The sequence below is a fragment of the Oryctolagus cuniculus genome, chromosome 8 (assembly GCF_051225735.1).
Source record: "Oryctolagus cuniculus isolate XC-2025 breed Fujian yellow rabbit chromosome 8, ASM5122573v1, whole genome shotgun sequence".
In the NCBI taxonomy this organism is placed as follows: domain Eukaryota; kingdom Metazoa; phylum Chordata; class Mammalia; order Lagomorpha; family Leporidae; genus Oryctolagus; species Oryctolagus cuniculus.
This window is the reverse complement of record NC_142874.1, coordinates 62,047,243-62,073,923: the sequence shown is the minus strand read 5'-3', so window position 1 is coordinate 62,073,923 and position 26,681 is coordinate 62,047,243. Positions and strand designations below refer to the sequence as shown.

Sequence of the window (26,681 nt, the reverse complement as noted above, 5' to 3'; positions counted from 1 at the left end):
TTTCTCTTTTGATTTTCCTAGGAGCCACTGTTCATTCAGGAACATGTTTTCAGTCTCCAGGTGCTTGCATATGAGATCTAGGTTCTTGAGTTGTTGATGTCAATGTTCATTACATTGTGGTCAGGAATATGCATGGTATGATTTTGATTTTGAAATAGTTATAAATTGTTTTAAGGCCTACGTTAGAGGAAGATCAGTGGACTGGTGAGAAGAATGTGTGTTCTGCAAGTATGTAGTGAAATGTTCTATATATATAACAGTGGTACATTTGGTCCATTGTGTCAATTAGCACTGTTGTATTTTTTTTTTTTTTATTTTCTATCTAGTTGATCTGTCCATGGAAGAAAGTAGGATGTAGAAGTGCCCCCCTCACTATTGCATTAGAGTCTATTTCTCCCTTTAGATATATTAACATTTTTTAGATAGTCAGGTGCCCTGTAATTTGTGCATATGCATTTATTATGTTCATGTCTTGATATTGAATTGACCCCTTAATCATTTCATAGTATTCATCTTCATCTCTTTTAAAAGTTTTTATGTTAAAGTCTATTTTGTCTGAAATTAGGATGGCTACACCTGCCCCTTTTTACTTTCCATTAGAATTGAATATTTATTTTCAGTCCTTTCACTTTCAGTCTGTCTGTATCTTTGTTGGTGATATGTGTTTTTTTCTTGGAAGCCAATAGATGGATATTGGTTTTTATTCCATTTGGCCATTCTGTATTTTTACCTGCAGATTTTAGACCATTTACCTTCAAGTTTATATTGATAAGTAATGACTTGGCCCTGTCATTTTCCCATAAATATTCCTATAGTAAGCATTAGATTTCCTTTATACTTTTACTAGGAGATTATCTGCCTTCACATTCTTTAAATAATGATGGCTATCTTACTGTGTTACTGTGTGTATCACATCTTTAAATCTTTTGTAAGGCTGACTGGGTGATGAAAAATTCTTTTAATTTCTTTTGGTTATTGAAAGCCTTTATTTCATCTTCATTCATAAATGAGAGCTTTGCAGGGTGCACTATTTTGGGTTGACAGTTTTGTTTCTTTTAAGACTTGGACTATGTATCTCCCTGTTCTCCTAGCCTGCAGAGTTTATGATGAGAAGTCAGCTGTGATTCTAATTGGAGATCCTCTGAAAGTAATCTGGCATTTCTCTCATACACATTTTAAAATTATTTCTTTATGGTTTACTGGTGAAAGTTTGACTACAATGTGCTTTGGTAAAAAATCTTTTCTGGTTACATCTATTAGGAGTTCTATTTGCTTCTTGTGTTTGGATATCCTTTTCTTTATTCAAGTTAGGGACATTTTCTGTAATTAATTTCTTCCCTACTTTCTTCCATAGACAGACCAACTAGGTAGAATTCAATAATCAGGGCTTCCAATACATTGTCTCTATTCACACCTTCAGAAACTCCTAAGATCTGTATGCTGCATGATTGAATACTACACAGTAAATCTCCAACATTGTTTTTAATTTTTCTATTTTCTTCTTTTTTTTTTTTTGGACTGACTCAAAAATTTCCCAAGGTTTGTCTTTTTAGTTTGGGTATTCTTTATTCTGTCTCTAAGTCTGTTAAGATTTGCCACCATATATTTTATTTGACCTATTGAATTCTTCATTTCTAACATTCCATTCTGATTTCTCTTTAAAATCTCAATCTTATGGGAAAATTTTTATTCGTGCTATGTGTGAAATTTTTATTTCATGGATTTGCTTCTCATTGCTTCTGAGTAATCCTATCATTAATTTTTTGAATTGTTTCAGGCATTTCATCAATCTATTCATCTTCACATTCTAATGTTGAAATGTTTTTGTGTTCCTTTGTTGGGGGGTGTGTGGTGTCTTCCTTATTCTTGTTTCTCGAATTTTTGCATTTATTTTTAGGGATTTGTGGAGATAATTGAGTTTTTCCTCTGATGGCTTTTATCTTTGAATTATTCCTCTGCATCTTAGTGGAGTGTCACTTTCAATGAACAATGTGTGGTGTGTGTGGCCAAGGAATTCTGGTCAGTATTCCAGAGTTGGTGAATAAACAGGATAACATCTAAGTTGGCAGTGGTAGTTCTCCTCTTGTTAACAGAAGTGGGGGCGTAGTGTTCTCACCTCCTCTCCTCCAAAGTGATCAATGCCTGGGATTTAGCTCCCAGTTGGTGCAATCAATACCCTGTACCCTCTCATGCAGTCACAAAATCTCCACAGTCTCAGCACAGAAATATCCCACAGTTGCTGGATTGAGAGGGTCCACTGTACCCTACAACTGGTCCAGTCTATGGAGAGGCCAACGTTCCCCAAGCTATATGTCCATGAGTACTCTGCCTAGGCACCTTGAGCCTCCAAGACTATGGTATGTTGTGGGGCTGGGAGCGCCTCACAGTTGGTCCTATATGAATACCTGGACCCAGTCAATCTTCTGAGTTAGGCTCAAAGTCATCGGCGATTGCTGTTTTTTTCCTCAGCTAGAGTCTCTGTATCACAGGCATACACAAGACCTGCTGGTCAAATGTTGCCCTCTTTCCGCCACTGCCATCAGATGCCAAGAAGATGGTGTCCTGTCTCAGCTAATTGCTCTGTATGTGAACAAGGGCTTCTGCAGCTGCTGCCCAAGCCCAAATGGCACCAGCTCTCTCTCAGCCAAGCATCAGACACCATTACTGGGAAGACGGTGTGAGAAAAACGTGCCACTTTTACTTCCACTGGTTCCATGGATACCCTCTAGTCTCTAAGGCGGCAGGCCAAACTTATGCCACACTGTCCCACGAGCTATATCACCACAGGTTTCTGCAGTCTGGTCTCACCTCCATCTTCAAGCTGCCACCCGTTCCAGCTGCTGGAGTCATGTGTTGTGTCCATGTTTGTGTTACATGTCCATACCTTCCACACAGGACCACAACATTCCTCTTCCATGCATAGAATTTCTACTGTGATTTTCTCTCTAATTGGCCCCTGAGAGTGCACTTCCTATACTTTTTTTTAAAATTGTTTATCCTTAGCCTAGCACTATATCTCATTCCTTAGTCTGCAATCTTGGAATCTCATAATTAAGCAATAATTAAAATATTTGTAAATGATATGTGAAATTTAACATCACATGAGAATATGAGTTGATGGGATTGTTTCTCTTCCCTGAAAATCAAGTAAAATATTCATAGAACTACTTTGAATTTAAAGAATTCAACTAGTAATCAGTAGAAAAAAATACTTCCTCAAGAACACAGACAAGGGCTACAAACAATCATCAACATTCAAAATGCTTAAATGAAAAAATTTCCATTTTTAGGGTTATGCTTTGAGCATGAAATTTTTCTTAGAAAAAATAAAAATACAAACTGATTTAAAATATCTCATCAATTTACACAAGCTTCTCAAAATTCTAGAACTTGTTTATCTTGTAAGGTACATAAAAAATCCTAGAGAAGCAGAATTATTACTCATTACTGTCCACTCAGGTACTCCTATAAAAATGGTAAAAGTTGTAAATATCAACTGCTAAAATTTACCTGCCATGACTCAAGTATCATTTCATATAAAATCATGAAGCATTCTATTGCAGAGTCCAAGCTGCCGTTAAGATTTATTTATTTATTTTAAAGACAGACTACTAGAGAGAGAGATGGAGAGAGAGAGAGAGAGAGAGAGAGAATTGATCTTCCATCGGCTGGTTCATTTCCCAAATGGCCGTAAAAGCTGTGTATGGCCCACCTGAAGCCAGGAACCAGAAACTCCATCCTTGTCTCCCATATGAGTGTCAAGTGCTCAAGTGTTCGTGTCATCCTCTGCTGCCTTCTAAGGCATATTGGCAGGCAGTTCAATCAAACATGCAGCAGCTGGACCCAAAACCAGCACTCCTGTACAGGACACTGTTGTGTCAAGTTGTGGCCTAACCTGCTGTGCCATAATGTTGGCCCCTTAATACATATATATATTTTTTTTCTTATTTGACAGATAGAGTTAGACAGTGAGAGAGAGAGAGATAGAAAGAAAGGTCTTCCTTCCATTGGTTCATCACCCAATTGGCCGCTACGGCCAGAGCTACGTCAATCCGAAGCCAGGAGCCAGGTGCTTCCTCCTGGTCTCTCATGCGGGTGCAGGGCCCAAGCACTTGGGCCATCCTCCACTGCCCTCCTAGGCCACAGCAGAGAGCTGGACTGGAAGAGGAGCAACCAGGACTGGAACCCGGCACCCATGTGGGATGCCGGCGCCACAGGTGGAGGATTAACCAAGTGAGCCACGGCGCTGGCCCAATACATATTTTTTAAGTAAGCAGGATTTCTTTTTAAAAATAGGAACATGGCACAGCATCTTGGTGAGTCTGGTTTTATGTTTTGTTTGTTTGTTTTGCTTGGTTAGTTTGGTGGTTAACTCTGAGATGATATGATACTGACACTAAATATGTCAGATTAATAAGCAACAGAGTCTTTAATACTGAAATCTTTTAACTTAATTAAAAAACAGATTGAGTGTTACTAAATGCAGTACTTTAGAATTTGAAGCATACTTGAGTATTTTTAAAGCCTTCAAAATGTCTAATTTCACAAATATAATAACACTTTCTTTTCATTAAACTAGGAATAAAATGAAATTTTGTATGTTGATATTTAAAAAGTGATTTAAAATATGACTAGGAAGGATAATCAGGAAAATCATAGTTACACATCATCTAGCAAGAAAAATTCATAAGAGTGTAAGAGTAATTTGTATGAGATATACAAATGCCGATAACAAGAGCAAAAATGTAAGACCATAAAACTTCAACAACAAGGGTAAAATAAAGCAATTTTGGAAAAGCATTGCAGCACTTCATTCAGGGATCTTCATGTTCTTTTTTAAAGATTTGTTTTATTTATTTGAAAGACTGAATTACAGAGAGAGGTAGAGACAGAGAGAGAGGTCTTCCATCCACTGGTTCACTCCCCAGATGGCCACAAAGGCCAGAACTCTGCGGATCCAAACCAGGAGCCAAGCACTTCCTCCTGCTCTCCCAAGTGGGTGCAGGGGCCCAAGCACTTGGGCCATCTTCTACTGCTTTCCCAGGCCATAGCAGAGAGCTGGGTTGGAAGAGGAGCAGCCAGGACTAGAACTGGTGCACATATGGGATGCTGGTGCATCAGGCCAGGGCTTTAACCCGCTGCTCCACAGCATCTGCCCCTTTTCATGTTCTTTTAAACAATCATTTCAGTGTCTGGCAAGCTCACTAAGATGATGCAATAAGCTATGAGAAATAAATTTCCTCTTTTTTTTTTTTAATTTATTTGACAGGTAGAGTTACAGTGAGAGAGAAAGACAGAAAGAAAGTCTTCCTTCCGTCGGTTCACTCCCCAAATGGCCGCTACAGCCGGTGCGCTGTGCCGATCTGAAGCCAGGAGCCATCTCCCATGTGGGTGCAGGCCCCCAAGCACTTTGGCCATCCTCCACACTGCCTTCCCAGGTCACAGGAAATAGCTGGACTAGAAGAGGAGCAACCAGGACTAGAACCTGGAGCCCTTATGGGATGCTGGCACCGCAGGCAGAGGATTATTTTATTTTATTTTATTTTATTTTATATTTGACAGGCAGAGTGGACAGTGAGAGAGAGAGACAGAGAGACAGAGAGAAAGGTCTTCCTTTGCTGTTGGTTCACCCTCAAATGGCCGCCACGGCCGGCGCACCAGGCTGATCCAATGGCAGGAGCCAGGTACTTATCCTGGTCTCCTATGGGGTGCAGGGCCCAAGTACTTGGGGCATCCTCCACTGCACTCCCTGGCCAGAGCAGAGAGCTGCTCTGGAAGAGGGGCAACGGAGACAGAATGCGGCACCCCAACCGGGACTAGAGCCCGGTGTGCCGGCACTGCAAGGCGGAGGATTAGCCTAGTGAGCCGCGGCGCCGGCCCGCATCTCTGACTTTCTTTTGGGATGGGATTTTTTTTTTTTTTTTTTTTACCAAGAGCCTTTTTCATATTTACAACATAATTTTCAAGCCATACAAAATTATCAACTTAAAAATTAGCCCCCTATAGATTTATGAAATTTTGAATCCAGCCAGTGAATATCTTGGCAGGGTCAGAACAAATTATTTCCCAGGTTCTTCAGGGCCTGTGGTCTGGATGTTTCCCATCCAGTAGAATAACAACAACAACAAAAAAGTCACAAACAATAATTGTTTGTTATTAATATGTGGATGGTCTGAAACTACCAAAAATATAAGTTATAAATTAACTGAATGAACTTTGAGTGAAGACTTCAAAGTGCTAGACTTGGTAATTAATTTTGAAGATTTGAAAAATATAAGATTTAAAATTTTTTGAAATTGGCCAGTGCCGCAGCTCACTAGGCTAATCCTCCACCTTGCGGCGCCAGCACACCGAGTTCTAGTCCTGGTCGGGGTGCTGGATTCTGTCCCGGTTGCCCCTCTTCCAGGCCAGCTCTCTGCTGTGGCCAGGGAGTGCAGTGGAGGATGGCCCAAGTGCTTGGGCCATGCACCCCATGGGAGACCAGGATAAGTACCTGGCTCCTGCCATCGGATCAGTGCCGTACGCTGGCTCTGGCGGCCATTGGAGGGTGAACCAACGGCAAACGAAGACCTTTCTCTCTGTCTCTCTCACTGTCCACTCTGCCTGTCAAAAAATAAAAAAAAAAAAAAAGAAAGGTAAAATTTTTTGAAATCTAAAATCAGCATGTAATATCTTTTTAAAACAAATGCAAATTTATCACAATATAATATAACTAAGAAATATCATCTGAAATCTAGTATCTTATGTATACTAATTATTAAGATATTTAGATAGTTATATATTATTTCTTTCCTGTGTGTGTACACACACATATATATGCTTTGTAGATATCTGAATATCTTAATGTCTATATTTTTAATGAAATGATGTTGTATAAATAATTTTGCAACCTTAATGAATGAATAAATAACAGTGCATTTAAATATTTATACATTTGTATTATAAATATAAAAGATGGTATGCAGTTGAAATTAGAACTCAGATGCCTTTGGCAATGAGAGTATTCTTAATTGTTTTCCAAATTTCTGCAAATCTTCTGATTTTTAGATTAAATTTTAGAAATACTATCAATATTTTGTGCTAAATATTTTTATTAGATTTATTAGATGATAGATTGAAATACCATTTAAAACTTCAATAAATACTATGCATAAATAATCATAAAATGAAATATTAACTGAGACTAAATAGAACTCAAAGGAATCAAACTAAATGGGGATTTATTAATTTAAATGCTTTTCATAGGTCCTGACATATAAAGAAATTCATACAAAATATGTTTATTCAATTAAATCTGATTATTAGTTTTCAACTCATATTGATGGTTCATAAATGTACCTATGCATTATAACTATGTAGGAAGACTCATAACCAGCAATGCATTTGACTGAACATAGAAATTCTAACTTAATTGATCCAGGGTATAGCCTGGGCATCTAGATTTAAAAACAAATTGTTCCCTCATGTTTTTGTTGTGATGCCACACAGCAGAGTTACCACTTAGTGGGTCTAGGGGCATAAAGACATTCGATTTTTCAGTCTACTGTCACTTTAAGAAATATTCCTGGGGACAGCACTGGGGTACAGCAGGTTAAGCCAGGGCCTGTAAGTGCAGCATCCCATGACCCAGATGCTTCACTTTATATCCAGCTCCCTGTTTGTGTGCCTGGGAAAGCATAAGAAGAGGGCTGAAGTTCCTGGGCCCCTGTCATCCACGTGGGAAACCCAAAAGAAGCTCCTGGATCCTGGCTGCCATCTGGCTGAGCCTTGGTCATTGCAGACTTTAGGAGAGTCAACCAACAAGTGGAAGATTTGTGTGTGTGTATGTGTGTGTGTGTCTTCCTCTCTCTCTCTGTAACTCTTTCATATAAATAGCCCTGACTGTTAATGAACAACTTAATACATTATCCCTCTTAATATTTTTTTTGTCTGTTCTTCTTAATACTACTGGTTTAATTCTGTAATTAATACATAGTTATTCTTAAGTGTTGAAATTTAACTGAAATGTGATCCCTGTTAAATATAAGAGTGGGAATAAGAGAGGGAAGAGATGTACAATTTGGGACATGCTCAAGCTGACTTACCTCAAACGGTAGAGTTAGAAACATACCAGGGGATTCCAATTCAATCCCATCAAGGTGGCATGTACCAATGCCATCTCACTAGTCCAAGTGATCAATTTCAGTTCACAATTGATCATAATGAAAGGACTAAGAGTCAAAGGGATCACATAAACAAGTCTAGTGCCTGCTAATACTAACTGATAGAATAAAGTGGAGTGCGATCCAACATGGGAAGCGAGATACTCAGCAGACTCATAGAATGGCAGATGTCCTAAACAGCACTCTGGCCTCATATAAATAAACAAATCTTTAAAAAATAGAGAAATATTCCTAACCTGTGGAGGCATTGAAGTTAAAGTCTCCTTGCACAGTGATTTTCCCAAGGAAGTTTGTTTTCAATTATTTGTCCATTCATAGACATTTAATATCTCATTTATGTGTTCATGTAAGATATTCATTTTTGTTTCAAATATGCACAAAATGGTATCTCAATCACTTGCTACTGATTCGCTCTATGTAGTATTTTCAATAAAAATTGATAATACATATTTCCTATAAATAAAATGTATTTATTCCCCTCAAATGCTATTCTCACTGTGAAATATATATTATAAAATTATAAAAATATTAATGATGCTCTGTTATTTTGTGGCATATGTTTGGCAAAGAACAATAGTAAGAGGCTTTGATGTGGGCATTAATGTTTTCAGAGAAGAACTTTCACAGGTGTCAAAGCTGTGTGGGCCTCAGATGTTCTTAAAGATCTAAGACAACAGAATTTCTCTCCAAACCATTAAAGTTTGAAGAGCAACTGAACAGATGTTCATTCTTTCATTTAATATTTCAGACAGCTGCATAATGGCAATGTGTTGTTTTTTCACTTTTTTTCTATAACATTTAAAAGCTAAACTTGGTTTAAGGTCACTTCTGATGACAGTTTGAACTGGTCTGACAGCTGTTTAAATGTTTTTGACATCTGCCTGGGAAGATGGAATTCCTATCTTTATTTTGCCTGAATTCACGCTACATACATTTTACAAATAATTTTTCTTCTTTGGTGAAGTTGGAAAATATGAAGCAATACTGGAAAGCATGTACATTCTTTGCATTTATGCTTTTCTTTCCCTAAACATGAGACATACAACTACAAAAACTGTCATTAAGATTCTAATATGTAATTAAAATTAAAAGGGTTTACTGCATTCATACTTTATGAGCTATAAAACATTATTGCTTATTAAAAAATGAATTCCCAAACGCTTAGAATCACTTCCCCAAGAGGTACAGCAGATGGTGCACACAGGTATACTAAATGTAATGTGTGTAATAATCTTTAATATACTTGTAATTATTAGCCTGGATATTTACATGAAAGAACTATTGGATGTCCATTTCTAGTATTCCTGGACTCTGCTTTTCCCTGTGGCTATGGGATTTATTTATGAAACATAAAAAAGTGAAAATTCTTGAGATTTTTTAAAGTCCTATATACCAGAATTTGGAAACTGTCTGTAGGGCATATTTTATGCAATATGACAGGCATAAAGAAAAAAAAATGATTGTTTGAGGTTTTTAACCTGATTCAATAGTCTCAGCACTGGATTTTTGCCTCAGAGTAAGCAAATGAACTGTTAAAGAGCTAAATATGACAAAATGTGGTGTATCCTAGAAATGGTTCTAGAATCTTGCTCAGAAAAGTTTGAAACTATTTCCTTACAGAACTGCCTGGTTGTAGGTAGAAAGCTTACAAAGAGGACTACCATTAGCAGCCAACTATGCATAAAGGGTGGTAATAGTAAAAGTATTAGCTGGCTCCTAAGACTTTCAGCATAACTCTTAATAGTAAGAGGGACCCCTTAGAAACTACATCTGGTGATATTATATATACATATATGTATGTATATAAATATTTTTTCAAAACATTTGTTGGAGACAGAATGAGATCCCCTAGCTATCATCTCCTCACAGAAATGTCACTTTGAACAGCTGCACACAAAACTGCCTTCCAAAGTGCCAAGGAAACCGAATGAGAGATCACAGTATTTTATTTTAGAGTAATAACAAAAAAGGACATATTGAAGGAAGGAAAGTGTTGCGCACTTCCCATCTCCCCAACTCCTTCAAGAAACTTATAATGGAGAGAGAAGCCACTGACTTAGGTGAGATACAGGGTGTTAGTTCAGACACCATGACCATGACTTCCATGGTTAAATCTAGGACTGAGCAGAGCCCTGTGGCTCCTACCTCCAAGCCAATGGATGGAGACCGAGACTCTGTATCTATGTTGACCTGAGGGCCAAGGGGCTGTATCCAATACCCATTCCCCAACCTCGGTAAGCATATTGAAGGAGACTCCATCAACCGGTGAAAAGAAAAAGCCCTTAGGTCCAAGATATCGTCTTGGAAGTTGGTGCTGGGCCAATGAAATTCAGCACCAGGGCGAGCCCATTGGCACTCTATCCCAAGCTCAGTGTCTCTGGATTCATGACAGTGGCAGAAGAAGGCTCACAGCCCCAGGCAGATGAGCATGAATTTTCACTACCAGCACCAACAGCTGGCTTCAGAAGTCACTGGCCATGAGGACACCACAGCTGTAGGCAGGCCACAGCAGCATGAACCTTGATTCTGCCCCTTTGTTGCAATAGTGTCAGTTGGTTGTGGGCTTCAGATATAATCAAATGTTGTAGTTCTGATAACCACATAACTGCTGCCACCTTCTCTTCTCTAGTCCCAGACAGCATAACGTGAAGGGAAGCACTGTTTGCTTTGGAGCAAGGATGGATAGCATCAAGTCATAGAAGCCAAGGGTCTAGCCCTGCAACAGCGAGGTCCAGGGCTATACAGAAACATGCATCACCTGCCCACAGGTCAGTGACTATATATCAGATGCCTGAGTTCACCTGGGCCTCAGGCAGAGGCTCATGGAAGATTTGCCGTAATTTTAAGCACACCCCCAGCGCATTCTGAGAAGCATGAATGCAGTTGGAGACATGGCTGGGCCTGAGGCACCCTCTAATGCTGAAAGTGTCACAACACACTAACTGGTCATGAGAAACCATCTATTACTATAATAGCAGTGATGACCACAGGCTCAGACAAAATAGTAAGCTGCCTGCTTATAATTTATGTAAGTCAGGCACAAAATAAGAAAGGTTAAGACCAGAAGAAACAACCAGCCATTCAATGTACAGAAGTTGTTGTTCACCATCAAGCACCAGAATCTTTAAAGGAAACATGACCTCAAAAAACAGAGAAAATAAGATGCACAAAACTCACCATATAAGGATCAGCACACGTGAATGTGACAGAAGACATCAATAACGGAATACATCAAACATAATAATCAATGAACTTAAAGACAAGCTATTGGAAACTACATAGTCAAAGGAAAAAAAAGAAAAAAGCACTAATGAAAAAAGAGTACAGAAACTTTTAGACAAAACAGCAAGTTTCTGAGTTATTGGGGTTCAAGAGGGACTTTAGAAATCCAAAGGAGTAAAGCTTATTCAAAGAGATAATAAAATCTAACTTCTCAAACCCAGAGCAGAATAGACATTTCCATCTACAGGGAAGTGAAAGATCATCAAATTGAACTCAACCAAGTCTACTGCAAGTAATACACTCAAGAGCTCCAGGGTTATAGATATGAGATAACTTTCAAATTAGCAACAGAAATGAGTTAATGTTGTTTAGTATTAAATATTTAGTAGAATACACCAGGGAAAACATCCAGAACTTTAGTTGCAGATTGAATTTTTTAAAATAGATATAGGGTAATTCATGCTATAAACTCATATTTTTCTGAGTTTGATAATTTCTTTCTTTAACTAACGGATCCGATTTGTCTATTTTCAAATTTAATTGTTTCTAGCTATTCTTAATCCTTTAAATGCCTGTAGAGTCTCTGATTTTGTCACCTATTTTATGTATGAAATATTGTCTCTTTTATTAATAATATTAGTATTATATATTCTTCTTACAATATATTCACATTATATACATGAAATATATCCCTTTATGTTACAAAATTTAAAGGACTATTTTAATGTTAAAAGTTTCTAGTTCCTGAAAATAATGTATCCAATGTAAAAATTATATTATCTAATGATTTTCAAAATGTTGAAAACTGTATCTAGTTTTTTTTAAAAAATTACCAATATAAAGAGAATATATTTCAGGTACTGCATAGATACAATTCTAAGATGATAAGCATAATTCCCTTCCTCTTCCTCTCCCTTCCTCCCTCCTTCCCTCCTTCCCTTCCTTTATTCCTTTGTTCTTTCCTTCTTTCCTTTTTTTCGTTTTGAAAAGATGTAATTTCAATACCCTCTAGAATCATAAGATTAAGTCACCACTAATCATAATATTCAACAAGCAAAAAGCAGCAAGGCCACAGTTCCACAGGACTATAAAAACAAGGGATAAAAACAACAATCAAATCTCAAGATGTCCATTTCATTTGTATATATTTTTCATATTTTATGTTTACTAACATGTATCAGATAAAACATATATTTGTTTTTGGGATTGCTTATTTCAATAAGCATAATGCCTTCTAGTTGCATCCATTTTATTGCAAAAGAAAGACTTTCATTCTTTTTTTATGGCTAACCATTATTCCATAGTGTATATTAAAGTTTATTTTGTCTGATATTAATATGGCTACACCTGCTTTTTTTTTGGTTTCTGTTGGCATGGAATATCTTTTTCCAACCTTTCACTTTCAGTCTGCATGCCTCTTTGTTAGAGAGATGTGTTTCTTGTAGGCAACAAATAGTTGGGTTGTGTTCTGTGAGCCAGTCAGCCAAACGGTGTCTTTTAACTGAAGAATTCAGACCATTAATGTTCAATGTGACTATTGATACTTAGTGACTTTGCCCTGCCATTTTCCCGGGAATATTTTCTAGTATATGCTTTGAGCTTCCCATGCTCTTTTACTGGTAGGTGTTCTTCCTTTCCCTTCTTTCATATTGATGGCCGTGTTTCTGTGTTTCTGAGTGTAGCACATCTTTAAGTATCTTTTGCAGGGCCAGACGAGTGGCCACAAAGTCTTTCAATTTCTGTTTGCTATGAAAGGTCTTTATTTCACCTTCATTCACAAATGAGAGCTTGGCAGGATATAATATTCTGGGCTGGCAATTTTTCTCTCTTAGCACCTGTGCTATGTCTCGCCATTCCCTCCTAGCTTGTAGGGTTTCTGATGAGAAGTCTGCTGTGAGTCTGATTGGAGATCCTCTGAGAGTAATCTGACGTTTCTCTCTTGCACATTTTAGGATCTTTTCTTTATGTTTCACTGTGGAGAGTTTAATTACCACGTGTCGTGGTGAGGATCTCTTTTGGTCATGTTTATTGGGGGTTCTATGAGCTTCCTGTACTAGGATATCTCTGTCCTTCTCCAAACCTGGAAAGTTCTCTGCTAGTATCTCACTAAAAAGGCCTTCCAATCCTTTCTCTCTCTCCATGCCTTCAGGAACTCCTAGAACTCGAATGTTGGTTTTTTTAATAGTATCCTGTAGATTCCCAACAATATTTTTTAGATTTCTAATTTCCTCTTCTTTTCTTTGGTTTGACTGTATGTTTTCCTGTGCTCTATCTTCTAAGTCCGATATTCTCTCTTCTGCTTCACCCATTCTGTTTTTAAGGCTTTCTAATATGTTTGTCATTTGATCTATTGAGCTCTTCATTTCATTTTGATTTCTCTTCACTATAACACTTTCCTGTTCTACTAGTTTCTGAGTTTCATTTTGACTCTTCCTTAAAATTTCATTTTCACGAGAGAGATTTTCAATCTTGTCCATTAAGGATTTCTGTAGTTCAAGGATTTGCTTTTGAAAACTTCTAAATGTTCTTATCATAAATTTTTTGAAATCCGTATCTTGCATTTCTTCTATCTCATCATCTTCATACTCTTGGCTTGGGGTGTTTTGCTTATTTGGAGGCATCATAGTGTCATCATTGATCTTGCTCCCTCTATTTCTGTGTTTGTTACTCGGCATAGTTAATTCTTCTTGAGTCACTGTGCGTTTTTTTGTTTTTTTTTTTTTTTTTGTTTTTTTGTTTTTTTTTTTTCTTTTATACTGTGTCCGTGTTAAGTGGACTGCCTGCTGTTGGAGGAGCCTTGGAGGCTTGAGATGGGTGCGGCCTGAGAGCTCTGTCTGGTTCTTCCTGGTTAAGGGTGTGCAAAGGTGACACCCTCAGGTTATGTGTGGTAAATCTCTCTCTTTTTATTTACTTATTTATTTTATTTATTCAGGGGTAAGTAACACCACAGGGCATGGCTGTGCAGAATTGATGGTATTTAGCTTCCAGTCTTTGGCTCCTCTGGACTCCCACTGGGTTGCCTAGGCTACTGAATTGTAGTGACTCAGTTCCTTATCTCTCCCCCATTGATATGTAAATCCAGAGAGGAGGCCTGCTCTTTGTCTCTTGGGAATTCTTCAAGCCTTGCAGCCTTGTAACCTTTGCAAGGTTAGGGGGAAGAGAAACCCCGAAGCTTTTTTTTTCCTTCTTTCCGGTAGTGAGTTTGCTGCACTTTCCGGCCCCCCTCTAGATTCTGACCCCCGTTTCCCCACCAATGTCTCGGGTTATTGAGCTCACCTCCCCTTCCAGCGCCGATGTGTGGACTCGGAGCCCTGAGCGTCCCAAGTCTCCCCGCTGTTGTCTGTGTGGCATGCACTCCCCTTGGAGCACTGGCGCGCAGACCCTGGGGCTTCTGCGGCTGGGTCCCGCGACTTGGCTTCTGCGCGGTGGGCGACCTTGTTCTCCCAGTAGGTCCTCCGATTTACGGCCGCTCCATCCAGAAGGGTATCCCCTGCAATATTTTCCTGGTTCTTTTTTCTGCGGCTACCCTAACTCCCCTTTTATTAAACTAAATTTTCCCGGACTATCAGTGCGCGCCCTCACTATTCCGCCATCTTGGCTCCGCCCCCCCATAGTGTATATCACATTCTCTTTATTCAGCCTTCAGTTGATGGACATCAGGGTTGACTCCTTATCTTAGCTGTTGTGAATTTAGCTGCAACAAACACAGGGTTACAGGTAACTCTTTAATATGCTGATTGCATTTTATTTGGGTAAATTCCCAAGAGTGGGTTGACAAGGTGATATGGTGGATGTATTTTCAGGTTTCTGAGGAATCTCCATACTGTCTTCCATAATGGCTGTACTAATTTATATTCACATCAACAGTGTATTATGGTACCTTTTTTTCCACATCCTCACCAGCAATCATTGTTTTTTGAATCTTGCATGATAGCCATTTTAACTGGGGTGAGTTAAAACTTCACTGGAGTTTTTGTTTGGATTAGTAAATCCTGAGCATTTTGCATGTGTCTGTTGGCCATTTGAAATCCATCTTTGAACAATGCCTGTTCAAGTGCTTTGCTCTTTTCTTAACTGGAGAGTTTGATTTGTTGATGTTGACTTCTTGAGCTCTTATAGATTCTGAATATTAATCACTTATCAGTTTTATAGTTTTCAGATATTTTCTCTCATTTTGTGGATTGCCTCTTCACTTTGTTGAGTATTTCCATTACATTGCAAAGTTTCTTTGCTTAATGCCATCCCATGTCTATTTTTGCTTTTATGGCTGTGCTTCAACACAAGAAATATTTCAGAATTTCATCACTGTTTTCCTCTAGTAAGGTGACAGTATCAGGTTCTAAGATCCTTAATCCATTCATTTTTTTTTTTTTTTTGGCCAGGCCGAGTGGACAGTGAGAGAGAGAGAGACAGAGAGAAAAGTCTTCCTTTTTGCTGTTGGTTAACCCTCCAATGGCTGCCGCGGCTGGTGTGTTGCAGCTGGCGCACCACGCTGATCTGATGGCAGGAGCCAGGTGCTTCTCCTGGTCTACCATGGAGTACAGGGCCCAAGTACTCAGGCAATCCTCCACTGCACTCCCTGGCCACAGCAGAGAGCTGGCCTGGAAGAGGGGCAACTGGGACAGAATCCGGCGCCCTGACCGGGACTAGAACCCAGTGTGTCAGTGCCGCAAGGCGGAGGATTAGCCTAGCGAGCCGCGGCTCCGGCCCAATCCATTCATTTTAAGTTGATTTTCATAGAAGATGTAAGTAAAAAGTCTTGTTTCATACTTCTGCATGCATAGATCCAATTTTCCTAGCACCACTTATTAAAGAAACAATTCTTTCTCCAGGGATTGATCTTAGCTCATTTGTCAAAGATTAGTGGGTTATAGATACATGGATTAATTTCTGATATTCTATTCTGTTACATTTGTGTACACATCTGTTTTTGTGCTAGTACTAGACTGTTTAAATTATAACTGCCCTGTAGTATGTCTTGACTTTTAGTATTGCGATGCCTTTAGTTTTGTTTTTGTTGTTTATGATTGCCTTAAATATTCAGGGTCCCTTGAGTTTCCACATGCATTTTAGCATCTTTTTTTTTTTTTTCTAGATCTGAAAAGAATGTCCTTGGTATTTTGATTGGAATCACATTGAATCTGTGGTTTGCTTTGGGATAGTATAGATTTTTTTGATACTGATTAATCTATTCCATTAACATGGTGATGTTTTCCATTTTTTGTGACATCTTAAATTCATTCTATAATGTTTTATAAATTTCATTGTAGAGATCTTTTTTTCTTAATTTTTTTTAACTTTTATTTAATGAATATAATTTTCCAAAGTACGACTTATGGATTACAATGGCTTCCCCCCCATACCGTCCCTCCCACCCACAACCCTCCCCTTTCCCACTCCCTCTCCTCTTCCATTCACATCAAGATTCATTTTCGATTCTCTTTATATACAGAAGATCAGTTCAGCATACATTAAGCAAAGATTTCAACAGTTTGCTCCTACACAGAAACACAAAGTGAAAAATACTGTTTGAGTACTAGTTATAGCATTAAATCACAATGTACAGCACACTAAGACAAAGATCCTACATGAGGAGTAAGTGCACAGTGACTCCTGTTGTTGACTTAACAAATTGACACTCTTGTTTATGGCCTCAGTAATCACCCTAGGCTCTTGTCATGAGCTGCCAAGGCTATGGAAGCCCCCTGAGTTCACTGACTCTGATCATATTTAGACAAGGCCATGGTCAAAGTGGAAGTTCTCTCCTCCCTTCAGAGAAAGGTACCTCCTTCATTGATGACCCGTTCTTTCCACTGGGATCTCACTCACAGAGATCTTTCATTTAGTTTTTTTTTTTTTTTTTTTTCTCCCAGAGTGTCTTGGTTTTCCATGCCTGAAATACTCTCATGGGCTTTTCAGCTGGATCTGCATACCTTAAGGGCTGATTTTGAGGCCAGAGTGCTGTTTAAGACATCTCCCATTCTATGGTTCTGCTGTGCATCTCACCTCCCATGTTGGATAGTTCTCTCCCTTTTTTATTCTATTAACAAGTTTCCTTTTTGGTGCTCAGTTAGTTGCACCAATCAGGGAGAACATATGGTATTTGTCCCTTTGGGGTTGGCTTATTTCACTCAGCATAATGTTTTCCAAATTCCTAACAGGGATCACTTTTCAGTTAAAATTTAAACACCTAAGAATAATTGTGTGTTAATTACAGAGTTCAACCAATGGTACTAGAACAAAAAAAATACTAAAATGGATAAAGTATTACATTGTACATCAACCGTCAGGACAAGAGCTGATCAAGTCACTGTTTCTCATAGTGTCCATTTCACTTCAACAAGTTTCCCCTTTGGTGCTCAGTTAATTGTCGCCAATCAGGGAGAACATATGTTATTTGTCCCTTTGGGACTGGCTTAATTCACTCAGCATGATGTTTTCCAAATTCCTCTATCTTGTTGCAAATCTTTCACACACTTGGTTAAATGTATTCCAAGGCATTTAAATATGTTTGTACCTATTGTGAATGGGACTGATCATACTAGTCATTTCTCATCCATTTCATTGTTTTGTAGACAAAGGCTATTTTTCTGTGTGTTGATTTTATATCCTTCAACTTTACCAAACTGTTATAAGCACCAATTGTCTCAGTGGTTCCTTCTTTTGGTTCCTCTCTATATAGAATTATGTCATTTGCAAACAGGAATAATTGGACTTTCTCCATTCTTTTTTTAAAGATTTATTTATTATTTGAAGGTCAGAGTTATACAGAGAGAGAAGGAGAGGCACAGAGAGAGAGAGAGAGAAGTCTTCCATCTGCTGATTCACTCTCTGATTGACCACACCAGCTGGAACTATGCTGATCTGAAACCAGGAGCCAAGAGCCTCCTCTGGGTCTCCCACTAGGTGCAGGAACCCAAGGACTTGGGCCATCTTCTACTGCTTTCTCAGGTCATAGCAGAGAGCTGGATCAGAAGTGGAGCAGCTGAGACTTGAACTGGCACCCTTATGGGATGTCAGCACTGCAGCTTTAACCGCTATGCCACAGTGCCAGCCCTGACTTCCTCCTTTCCTATTTGTATCTTTTTGCTTTCTTTTTCTGGTCTAATGTCTACAGCTAAAATTATCAGTACTATATTGAATAGCAATAGTGAATGTGGGCATCCTTGTCTGGTTCTGGAAGTTAGTGGAAATGCTTTCAACTTTTCTTCATTCCATATGATATTGTATGTGGTTTTGTCATATATTACCTTGATTGTGTTGATGAATTTCCCTTCTAAATTTGTTTAAGGTTTTTAATCATGAAATGATGATATATTTTATCAAATGTTGTCTGTATATCACATATATTGATTTGCATTTGTTGAACCATCCCTGCAAACCAGGATAAATTCCACTTTGTCTACATGAATGATTTTTGTAATGTGTTGTTGAATTCAATTAGCTAGTATTTGTTGAGGGTTTTCGCATCCATGTTCATCACAATTTTCTTTCCTAAAATTAAACCTATGTCCTTTGTCAGTGCTGTTTAAAAAAAACGGTTCCAACATTAAATATATCAGTATCAAAATATAAAATATGTAGAAATGGTTTGCTAATTTACATAAGTTTTCAATGTCACTGGTGACATATAATTTCAGTTATTCTAATTGAAACAGAATAGTTCTATTACCATTTATCTCTCTAATGTAAATATCTTCTAACTACTATACAGTTAATTGGGAGAGCTATAATGAGTTTTCCAAGCTCCTTGACTTTGACCTGTCTCAACCCCAGCTGATTCAGGTATTTTCCAAGTTACCCAATGGAGAGAGAATTCTCTCTCTCTTTCTCTCTCTCACTTTAAAATAAATCATAAATCAAACACATAAACAAACAACATTTTAGAAGAATGTACAGGAAAAAAATTGTGACCTTAGATTAGGCAAGGAGGTCATTGATATGATATCAAGAGCACTATCCACAAGAGGTAGCTTGAACTTCATCGAAATAAAAAGTCCTTATTTCAAGAATGACACTGTTAAGGGAATACAAATGCAAGCTACAGACTATAGGGAAATATTGCAAATTATATTTAAGACATAGGACTTACATCTAGAATTCATAAAGAATTCTCAAAACACAACAATAAATCTAGCACTCTTGATTTAAAAATGATTTGAATAGCCACTTCAAAGAAGATAGATAGAAGGAAAATTAGCAAAATAGAAGAATGTTCATAATGATCAGGGAAATAAAGACATAATACTATAACACTAAGCATATATTAGGATAACTAAAATGAACAGGGAACTGGCAAGTATGTAGAACTGGAGAAACACTGATTCCTTGAAAATAAGCATGCAAAATGATACATGTTCTCTAAAACAGGGTAGAAATTTTCAAATGAACATAAAAAAACCTGAATCATCGGGTATTTGTGGTTCTTTTAAGTATACTTTTAGAAATTCATATTCATAAAAGCTACTTGAACATTTCATAGATAAATTATGCTATCTATAAAAGAAATCTAGACATAAATTTTAGAATGGCAGTGTACATAATTGCCATAACCTAGAATTAATTTAAATGCTTCTAAATGGGTGGATAGAAAACAGTGTTATGTTATTCAACACCATATTACCTAGAAACAACATCAAAATACTCAAATACATTATGCCAAGAGAAAGAACCCAGACTCAAGGATGGTCATTGTGTTGAAGGAGGTTGAGTTGTTTCTTGACATGCCCTCACCCAATATCAAAGTGCCTGGGATCCAGGCATGGCTGCTTTTCTGCTCCTGCTTCTGGATAATGCACATATTGTGGCAGCAAAAGATGACCAAGTTAGCTGGATCCTTGCCACCCATGTGGGAGACCTGGGTGGAATTGTTATCTAGTGTCTTCAGCCTATCTCAACCCAAGAGGTTATAGACATTTGGAGATTTCACCATTGAATGGAATATCACTATCATTCTTCCCTCTCTGTCTCTATTTCTTTCCCTCCTCTCCATCTTTTGTCAGTTTGCCTTTCAAATACATAAATAAATAAATCTTAAAAGAATCCTAAGTCTAATAATGACATAGTTTATTACCCCATTTATTTGATATTCTGAAAAAGGCAAGAATATAGGAACAATCTGAGTAAATTCCTCAGACTGTTTGAATGGTTCTGTCCATATATGTGGTTGTGCTTATGTGAACTTATGCATAAATAAATGCAAAGGACTGGGAATCCAAAAACAAATTTTGAAGTGATTGCAGACTGAATTGTTAGTAGTAGTAAAAGGTCATTATTTCAAAGAACATTATTTTTAATTATTAAACATAATTCCTTTTGTTAAACATCTATTTTAAAAACAAATATTCCATTATTCTTAGCGCACTAATTATACTGTAAAAATGTTAATCTAGTCAAATCTTTGGTCTTTGGTTCATATAGTTGTAAACTAACATTCATTTCCTGCCGAACTGTGTTCTGAAGTTTTTCTGTCAAGTTAAATGACTCTTCAGATTATAAAATTATTTTTCACCCATATTGCGGAAAGTGTTTTGAAAACCCATGGTAATGGATGAGACAGTAGATAATAGAAGTCTTCTTCATCTAATGGTGGCCAAATCAATACAACTTTGAGGTCACAATAGTCAGTAATAAGACCTGATTCAGAAAGACAGGTACTTGCCACCACAGGTAGAATTCAGACAGCTGTGTCATGATTCTAGATATCACTAAGCCATTTATACCGGTTATATTCACACCTTTAAATGAGAAATGTGAACTTTACAGCCTGAGATTTGGAGCACTATCTGGAGAGAAATTGTGCTACAACTCTTGATTTAAAACAAGGGATTTGAAAAAGAAACTATAGTCACTATTTTAAATATATCTTTTTAACTTATCTAAAACAAGTATATGCAAGAGAAATGATATAAAATTCAAATTTTCCTATCTTAGTTCATAGAAAGGTGCTTGAAATTAGCTTTTACATCTATGAACATAAGAATAAATGAAAGCTTTCTTTTATATCACAAACATTCAAGTTTAATGAACTTAATATTTAATGTTAATATTTTAATAATGTAAATTTATTAATTAAAATAGTACAGCTTAATATTTATTTTCCTAGCTTGACAATGTTCTGGATCTCTGATTACTTTTCGGACATTAGTGTTAATTTATAATTTTCTTTCAAAAGATATACTCATTTCACTAATTTTTGAAAAAAAAAACCTTTCAGGAATTATTCCTTCCTCAATTTCATTAAATTTTCTTTATAAAGATAGTAACAGGATCCAAAATTATTCTTCTGCATTTTGTCAAATTTCAAATGTAAGGGAAGAGTGCTTAAAATTATATGGTCACTTATATACACATATAAAGCCCTAAAAAAGTTCTCATACATGTATTTTAGTTCATAAATTTTCCCTTTTGCTATCACAGTTCATTTGTAAAGCAATTAAATAAATAAATAATATACCAAATATTGGGGCCAGCGCTGTGGTATAGTGGATTAACACCCTGGCCTGAAGCACTGGCATCCCACATGGGCACTGGCTCAACACCCAGCTGCTCCACTTCAGATCCAGCTCCCTGCTATGGCCTGGAAAAGCAGTAGAAGATGGCCCAAGTCCTCGGGCACCTGTACCCACGTTGGAGACCTGAAAGAAGCTCCTGGCTCCTGGCTTCAGATTAGCCCAGCTCCTGCTGTTGCCGCCAACTGGGTAGTGAACCATTGGATGGAAGACTTCTCTCTCTCTCTCTCTGCCTCTCCTCTCTCTGTGCAACTCTGACTTTCAAATAAATAAATATATCTTTAAAAAATAATATACACAGCAGATTCATAGAATGGCAGATGTCCTAAACAGCACTCTGGCCTCAGAATCTGCACTTAAGGCATGTGGATCTGGCTGAAGAGCCCATGAGAGTATTTTAGGCATGGAAAGCCAAGACACTCTGGGAAAAAAAAAAAACACACACACAACAACAAACCCTAAATGAAAGATCTCTGTGAGTGAGATCCCAGTAGAAAGAACGGGGCCATCAATGAAGGAGGTACCTTTCTCTGAAGGGAGGAGAGAACTTCCACTTTGACTATGACCCTGTCAGAATAAGATCAAAGTCGGCGAACTCAAAAGGCTTCCATAGCTTTGGCAACTCATGACTAGAGCCTAGGGAGATTACTGACACCATAAACAAGACTGTCAAATTGTTAAGTCAACAACAGGAGTCACTGTGTACTTACTCCTCATGTGGGATCTCTTGTCCTTAATGTGTTGTCCAATGTGAATTAATGCTATAACCAGTACTCAAACAGTATTTTACATTTTATGTTCTGTGTGGGTACAAATTGATGAAATCTTTACTTAATATATACTAAATCAATCTTCTGTATATAAAGATAATTGAAAATGAACCTTGATGTGAGAGAGAGTGGGAGATGGGAGGGGTGCGAGTGGGAGGGAAGTTATGGGGGGAAAGCCATTGTAATCCATAAACTGTACTTTTGAAATTTATATTTACTAAATAAAAGTTAAAAAATATACTAAATATTAAATAACTCTAACACATCATGCATATTGAAATGCAGATAGCCTTTTTGGAAGTTTATTAAACTGCAAAGATAACTAAGATGATTTCATGTTTAACTATATTTCAAATATCATTTTCACAGAGTTCAAACATTGTTTTCCACAGAAATAGTTATACCTATTTAAAAGTATGTTTTACTCTATTTAGGAACTTGTTTTAAGCTAGGACAAATACTATTGTAGAGTAGGCAGAAAAAGAGAAAAAGACAGCTTACTTTGTTATTCCTCTCCCTTTTTTTAAGATTTTATTTATTTATTTATTTATTTGAGAGGTAGAGTTACAGTGAGAGGGAAAGACAGAGAGACAGGTCCTCCCTCTGTTGGTTCACTACTCAAATGGCCACAATGACTGGAAGTGTGCCAATCTGAAACCAGGAGCCAGGTGCTTCTTCCTGGACTTCCATGGAGGTACAGGGGCCCAAGGACTTGGGCTATCTTCTGCTGCTTTCCCAGGATACAGCAGAGAGCTGAATTGGAAGAGGAGCAACTGGGACTAGAACCTGGGTCCATCTGGGATGCCGGTGCCTCAGGCCTACTGAACCACAGCGTCAGTCCCCACTCCCTTTTTTGAGAAAGGAGGAGCATCAACAAAAATATGATGAAACTTCATTTTTAACAAATTGAATAGATTGATTTAAGAGATATTCAGAAGGTAGAATGAACAAACTTTGGATTTATTGAGAATTCAGGGAGATTACCTAGGATAAGATACATTGACTGCTATATTCCAAACATGATTAGCCAAGTGATGTTATCAATATGGAATGTTCAATTGTCAATGAAATACTGAAGGAGATAGTTTAGAAGATGAAGAGTTCAGGATTGGTTCTAAAGTAAAACTGACTCTCTAGAGTACCTGTTTGTTCCATTTGTTATATTATTCCACAGAAATATTGTAAATATGAATTATTTCATTTGTGCCTATGAGTACAAATTTGGTTTTCTATTAAGAGAAGAAAGGGGCTGGTGCTGTGGCATAGCGGGTAAAGCTTCTGCCTCCAGTGCCAGCATCCCATATGGGTGTCGGTTTGAGTCCCGGCTGCTCTTCTTCCAATCCAGCTCTCTGATATGGCCTGGGAAAGCAATGGAAGATAACCCAAGCCCTTGGGCCCCTGCACCCACGTGGGAAACCTGGAGGAGGCTCCTGGCTCCTGGCTTCGGATCGGCGCAGCTCGGATTGTTGCAGCCAACTGGGGAGTGAACCAGCAGATGGAAGACCTCTTCTTCTCTCTATCTCTCTGCCTCTCCTCCTCTCTCTGTGTAACTCTTACTTTCAAATAAATAAATACATCTTAAAACAAAAAAGAGAGAAGAAAGTACTAGTTCTCAAATACTCAACATTTTTAATCCAAATATTAGCATTCCCTCCTAAATATAATACTGCTGTTATAAAATATTAATCTGAAAGTGAACATTAAAAAGGATCATAAACTGAAATTTCAAGTTAACAAAATTGCTTAACAATGACATTTAACAGACATATCACAGATATTGGTATTGTCTTTAGGAAGTAAACCAAATTTCCAAAGCTAAAAGAAAATGGGTTTATAAATTGGATATATGTTTGCATGGGATTTAATCTATTGTATGTTTCTTAATGTACTAACTTATAAATATATATACAAATAAATTAAAATGTTGTAATATCACATAATACCATTAGACCTAAAATAATACAAATAAGGTATAACTTTATGTGCATAATCTAATCCTGAATATCACCAACCACTCTGTAAACTCGCCCGCTTTTAAATATCTTCCACCAATCAAAATGAAATCTCATCTTATTACTAATTTATACAAATTTAAACAGCTTTCATGTATGCTAGCATAAACCAGATCTGATATTTCTGTTTTGTGCTCTTAATGTGTTAAGTATGACAAAATAGACCTTATTTTCAATATGGATTAACAATTGCTTAAAATGATACAGCATGGAATATGAAAGTAAATTTCTATAGCTTGAAATATAATATTTTTAAAGATTCATTTATTTATTTACAAAGCAAAGTTACAGAGAGAGAGAGAAAGAATTTTTTCATCTGCTGTTTCATCCCTCAATTGGCCACAATTGGAATGAAGCTGGGATGAAGCCAGGAGCCTGAACTCCATCTGGGTCTCCCATGTGGTAGCAGGGGCCCAACTACTTAGGCCATCTTCTGCTGCTTTCCAAGGCACATTAGTAGGGAGTTAGACTGGAAGTGGAACAGTTAAGACTTGAACTGGTGCACATGTGGGGTACTGATGTTGAAGGCAGCAGCTTTATTGGCTATGCCACAATGTCAGCTTCTAATAAAACAGTTTTATTTGAGGCTTTTAAAGAAATTGTTTTCAGAAAGTATTTAGTTATTACAATTGAGTCAGCAGCAAATTTCTTTCTTTTATTAAAGACTTATTTGAAAGAGAGAGAGAAAGAGAAAGAGCTTCAATTTACTGATTTGCTCCCCAAAAGCCCACAACAGTTGGGGTTAGGCTGGTATAAAACCAGGAGCCTAGAACTCAATGCAGTACTCCCAATGGGTGATAGAGACCCAAGGACTTGAGCTATCTCCTGCGGCCTCCTATATTTGCACATTGGCAGGAAACTTGAATTAGAAATAGAGCCAGGACCAAAGCCCATACACTCTAACATGTGATGCTGGGGCCCCAGGTGTTTGCTTAACTGCTGTTCCTTGGCTACTCAGGACAAGAGCCTCGGGTGATTACTGATGCCATAAATAAGAATGTCAATTTGTTAAATCAACAAAAGGAGTCACTGTGCACTTACTCCCCATGCAGGATGGCTGTCCTTAATGTGTTGTCCAATGTGAATTAATGCTGTAACTAGTACTCAAAAAGTATTTTATACTTATGTTTCTGTGTAGGTGCAAACCGTTTAAATATTTACTTAGTATATACTAAATTGATCTTCTGTATATAAAGATAATTGGAAATGAATCTTGATGTGAATGGTATGGGAGAGGGAGCGGGAGAGGGAAGGATTGTGGGTGGGAGGGAGGTTATGGGGGGAAAAAGCCATTGTAATCCAAAAGTTGTACTTTGGAAATTTATATTTATTAAATAAAAGTTAAAAAAAACACTGCCTTTGAGTTATGAAAAAAACTGCTATGTCAAATAACTGCTCCACAAAATATTTTACTTAAGTTTGTATTTTTTAATTTCTAATTTTCTTATTACATTTTTTGAAAGGCAAAGCTACAGAGAGAAATTCTGAGGTTTGATGGGGGTTGAGGGGAGGCAGAGAGAGAGAGAGACAATTTCCATCTGGTGATTCAGTCCTCAAATGGCCACAAGAGCCAGGTCTGTGACAGGCCCAAGGCAGAAGCCAGGAACGCTGATACGGGATGCCTGGGTAGCCAGGGGTAGCTTAACCTGAAGTGCCACAACACTGGCATCAAATTAAATAATTAATTAATTAATTTAAGATTCATTATCTAATTCATTTTATGAGCAAAGAGTGTTAGCGATAGATACACACACACACACACACACACACACGCAGAGCAAGTGAGCAAGACAGATTTCATTCCCTCAATAGAGCTAGGCCAGACCTACGTCAAGATTCTGGAATTCTATTCAGATCACCCACATGAATGACAGGAAACCAAGTACTTGGACTAACATCAGCTTCCTCCTAGGCACGTTAAGAGGAAGCTGGATGAGAAACCTGGACTAGCTGGGACTTGCACCAAGCATGCTTAAGTGGCATGCTGGTGCTCTGACTGGTGAC

At 37.7% G+C, this 26,681-nt stretch overlaps 1 long non-coding RNA gene across 1 annotated transcript in view; it reads left to right on the top strand.

The window, feature by feature from the left end:
* LOC138843380 (uncharacterized) overlaps positions 1 to 25,917 on the top strand; it is a 65,350-nt gene extending 39,433 nt beyond the window's left edge. Inside the window, exon 3 of the long non-coding RNA XR_016211946.1 lies at positions 18,122 to 25,917. This is a non-coding gene — a long non-coding RNA (uncharacterized LOC138843380). The remainder of the gene's footprint in view (positions 1 to 18,121) is intronic.
* Positions 25,918 to 26,681: the final 764 nt, after the last annotated feature.